Source organism: Sorex araneus, chromosome 4, assembly GCF_027595985.1.
Source record: "Sorex araneus isolate mSorAra2 chromosome 4, mSorAra2.pri, whole genome shotgun sequence".
In the NCBI taxonomy this organism is placed as follows: Eukaryota; Metazoa; Chordata; class Mammalia; order Eulipotyphla; family Soricidae; genus Sorex; species Sorex araneus.
In genome coordinates, this window is record NC_073305.1 from 189,492,319 (window position 1) to 189,497,166 (window position 4,848).

The 4,848-nt window shown below is 44.1% G+C and overlaps 1 pseudogene; it reads right to left on the reverse strand.

Moving 5' to 3' along the window:
* Positions 1–712: 712 nt before the first annotated feature.
* LOC129404630 (U8 small nucleolar RNA) lies at positions 713–837 on the reverse strand (annotated as a pseudogene).
* Between the last annotated feature and the right edge of the window lie 4,011 nt (positions 838–4,848).

Here is a 4,848-nt window from a genome sequence, read left to right on the forward strand (position 1 = left end):
AGTGGGTAGGGTGTTTGCCTTGCATGCAGCCGACCTGGGTTCAATTCCTCTGTCCCTCTTGGAGAGCCCAGCAAGCTACCAAGAGTATCCTGCCCACACACCAGGGCCTGGCAAGCTCCCTATGGTGTATTTGATATGTCAAAAACGGTAACAACAAATCTCACAATGGAGACGTTACTGGGGCCCACTCAAGCAAATCGATGAGCAACAGGATGACAGTACTACAGTGCTACAGTGTTTTGAAAACTCATTGTGTCCTTCCTGAATATTACCCACAATTCACTACAGAAATGGGATCATGTTCATTCACTTCACATTCTGAGTAAAAACCTTAAGGGCCTCTCAGTCTCACTCTTAGCTTCTGTATCACAATTTTCAAAATGTTCTCAAAAATGTACTAATCAAGGTTTCACATATTTCTTCGTGGTGAGTTGATAATAACTAACCTAGACATGTAACACACGGTCCCCTCCCCCAAAGCACAGCAGTAAATTTTCTTTGTCTCGAGTAAACACCACACCTGATTTTTCTAATAATCGCGTTTGGCCTCACTAAAGCTAGACGTTGTTAAGACAAGAGCAATCTGCTCGGTTCGGGGAATAGTCCAGGAACAACAGAAGAAAACAAATGGTTGAATTTCACCCTGGCACCTCCAACTCTTCATTTCTGTCCTTTCAGTCTGTGATATTTTTTATTATTGTTTTCAGTAATAATCAGATTAGGGTGTTGCTAGCAACTAGGGTGTTGCTAGACGAATCATGAATCATTTGAGCTCCAATCATCATGTTCTATTTGCCCTCTGGATAGAGGTACAGTAAGGATTATCCTTTCTGAGAATTGTTTATCTTTTATTAAATTATCATAAGATACATGGCTACAAGGTGTTCATGATTGGGTTTCGGCACTGCAATGTCCCCAGTTTCTGACCCGCCAATCCCCACCTTCATTATGCCTCTATGGCAGACACTTCTCTCTCTCTCTCTCTCTCTCTCTCTCTCTCTCTCTCTCTCTGTCTCTCTCTGTCTCTCTCTCTCTCTCCCTCTCTCTCTCTCTCCATTTGGGCATTATGATTATCTCCAACTTTTTTAACTATAAAAAAACTACTGAGGAAAGAAAACTGTAAGGTCAAAGGAAAAATACAATTTTTTTACATTTTTTTCTCATCTTCTAAATAAAGAAAATGCATTTCAAACATCTAGTTTTCATACATTTCTTCCAAGTAACACTGCTAGTGCTCCTGATATTATTTCTTTAATCTTCACGTATCTGACTATAAAAAAGTTTTTTCCAGCAAAGATACATGAATACAAGGTCTTTTATCAAATGTAGTTTAAAAGAAATCTTTGCCCCCCAAAATCGTCATTATTTTTTTATTGCTGTTTTCCCAACAGTATTACCTATTGACTCTTTTTCCTTTGAAATCAGAATTACTTAGTTCATTCCGTTTCAGAAGATCAAACACTGGAGAATCCAACACCTGACTTTTGTTCTTCCACCCATCTCACGCGTGCATCAGATTATTTGCTGTGTTGCCCTGTTTCCTCTTCCAAGTGGCAGGAAATCAGGAGCAGCACTGAGTGTCTTGCTGGTGTCTTCTGTGGCATCAGCGCTGGTGGCCGTCACCTCAGTTCACCTTCCCTGCTGAAACTTCAGTGAAGAAACGTTCACGCTCCTCCTACGGAAATGACAATGACAAAGACACAGTATAACAATCCAGGATTCACAGAGTCCTTCTTCACAGTTGTGGAGGCCGTAAGTGCTGGGTCGGGCACAGCAGGGTTTGGTGTCCGGGAGCCCGTCCTGCCTCATGGACAGCGTCTGCTCCCTGTGTCTTCATCAGGCAGAAGGATCCAGGGAGCCATCATGAGCGCTTGACCAGGACACTCACCCACTCATGAGCGCTGTCCTCATGCCCTGATCACCTCCTGAAGACCCCACTTCATAATACCACATTTAAGGTCAAATTTCAAGTTATAGATTTTGAGGGAACACAGCATTCCACTGATAGTGCTGCGTTTCAAAGTTGGGGACTCACGTCTAGGGAAAAATCTGTTACCACTTCTATTGGGTTTGTTTTCATTGGCTTACAACCCTGTTTAGTCATTTATTTCCGTTCAGTAGCTACATGCCACATCCCTTTTTGTTCTCAAGGATGTTGTACATAAGAGATACAGAGAGAGAGAGAGAAAGAGAGAGAGAGAGAGAGAGTAGGCACTGCCCTGGAGGCAAACATAGGTATAGGTGCTCTGGAATTAAGGACTTTAGGACTTTAGGGGGTATTAGAATAACTTTCTGGAAAAAAATGTCTCAGCAAAGGAAATAAATAGAAGTGGACCACCAGGAGGGAACATAAAACAGGCTGATATACACAAGGCAGTAGAGAAGGTAGGAAGCAGAGTGTTTATCACGTGGGAACCACATAGACATTTAGAAAGTGAAACTCAGGCTCTGCCCTTGAGAGATACAGTAAGTCGCTGCTGTTTTAGTGAGAGAGCTAGACTGTGTAGCCAGATCTTTATGGAACAGTCATTCTGTTTGCAGGGTGGAAGATAAATTGGATATCATGAAAGCCAGGAGTCTGAAGAGACCATCACCGCAAAAGGTGAAGCATGGCTGTTGAATCTCAAATACAGTGGGCTCCCGCAGTCGAGTAAAGACCCCGAACAGAAGTCCACTGTGTCTGGATACATTGACTCTCCTGAAAAGTCCTGCATGAATAACAAGTCTAAATTGGAGCGACCCACTTTGGGAGGTCAGAAACATGAGCTGTGCCATCATCTGCTGCAGATGCATCGGAAACAGCTTCTGACTCATTGCATCCACCAAACACTCTAAGCGCCCTTCTTCATTGAACAGGCGCTCTTTAAGCAGCGACAATGTTCCTGCAGTGCAAATAGGCACAGCCAAGAAAGCCTGTGACCAAAGAGAAGGACTGGGGAAGTCGTTCCTGTGAGAGAAGTGATCCCCTCTCCTCAGAGACGGGCTAGCTGGGTGTATTGGGGTTCCTGGAGTCAACATCCAAGGACTTTGCTCACCAACTAGCAATTCTCAGGTGCCAGCAGGGTGCCCAGGAGGTCAGAGGAAATTTCAGCTAAACTTTGAGACTTTTTACCAAGACACAGGTTAGAGTCACAGGTGAAAGTTCAGCCTCCCAAACCGCTCTCCCCTTGTTACCAGTTACACACACCCAGGCACTTCCTTGTGCTTGGATCCACAGTCTGTAAGTCAGAGGTTCCCAGGAACCCCTCCTTGAGGTCAATTAATTTGCTAGAACAGCTCAATGAACTCAAGAAACCAATTTGCTCAGTAGATCATTGATTTATTAGAAAGACTGTAACTGGACCAGGCTTTGGAAAGAGCTGCAGCAGAGGTCTAGGAAAGGGGCAACTGCCTCTGTCCTCCTCCACTGCTTCCCCTGAAACCTTCGGAGTTCACCAGCACAGAAACTTTTGAAACCTCCTCCTCTTTGGTCTTTGTGGAAACTCCATCATCTAGACACAAGTGATTACATAGGCACAATTATTGCACAGGCACAAATGAGTATCTCCTTGACTACTACAAAAAGGGAACTCTCCTTGGGCTGGAGAGAGAGTACAGATGGGTGTCTTCCAAAAATGAAGGAAGGAAGGAAGGAAGGAAGGAAGGAAGGAAGGAAGGAAGGAAGGAAGGAAGGAAGGAAGGAAGGAAGGAAGGAAGGAGGGAAGGAGGGAAGGAGGGAGGTAGGGAGGGAGGGAGGTAGGGAGGGAGGGAGGGAGGGAGGGAGGGAGGAAGGAAGGAAGGAAGGAAAGAAGGAAGGAAGGAAGGAAGGAAGGAAGGAAGGAAGGAAGGAAGGAAGGAAGGAAGGAAGGAAGGAAGGAAGGAAGGAAGGAGGAGGGAAGGAGGGAAGGAAGGAGGAGGGAAGGAGGGAAGGAAGGAAGGAAGGAAGGAAGGAAGGAAGGAAGGAAGGAAGGAAGGAAGGAAGGAAGGAAGGAAGGAAGGAAGGAAGGAAGAAAGGAAGGGAGGGAGGGAGGGAGGGAGGGAGGGAGGGAGGGAGGGAGGGAGGGAGGGAAAGAATGGGAAGGAGAGAGGGAAAAATTCCCTTGTATATATCCCAATGTGACCTTGTTAACATATCAAAAGACACCAAACATCATTTTAGGAAATTTCAAGGTTTTAGGGAGCTGTAGATGCAAGATGAAGACCATATGTGTATGACAAATATGTTTTGGTCACCTGAATGTTGAATGTCAAGAGATAGACAGACAGATGATAAATCACTCTCTTAGAGGTAGGGGTGGGTAAGGGAGGGGATCATTTCTTATTGTACTGAAGGTAAGAACCCAGGAAGTGGAGTGAGAAGAACTGGAAGTGATTCCACAGCCCATTGAGAACTGGCTGCAGGTGATGAATTATAAAGTATCCCAGTGTTTCTTTCCTCTCTTGTTTTCATTTTTCTATCTTTGACTCTGTTGTTAGCCTTCCATGGCCTTCATCTGATCTGTCATGTATTTATTCCCCCAATACTTCCTTTTAAAAAGCAATCTATTTTTATCATAAAAATTTGGAAGAATTTCAAAGATCATTTAGCAGAACATCAAAATTTCTAGATGAGAAAATTGAGTTCATGGGACATTTCATACACTGGCAATGTCACACAGCTGCGCCGTATCTGCTGACTCCAAATCCAAGGGCTCCGGACGCAGTGCATATTCTATCATCTTCACAGCATAGACATTCCCAGCTGATAACTCAGAAGTCCCATTGTCCATAGCTTTTTACAATCAAGTCCCTTTAATGCAAAGAAAATATGTCAATATTTTTTAAGTCTTTGGTGAGTAACCACATCTGGAGAGATAAATTTCTTTATAT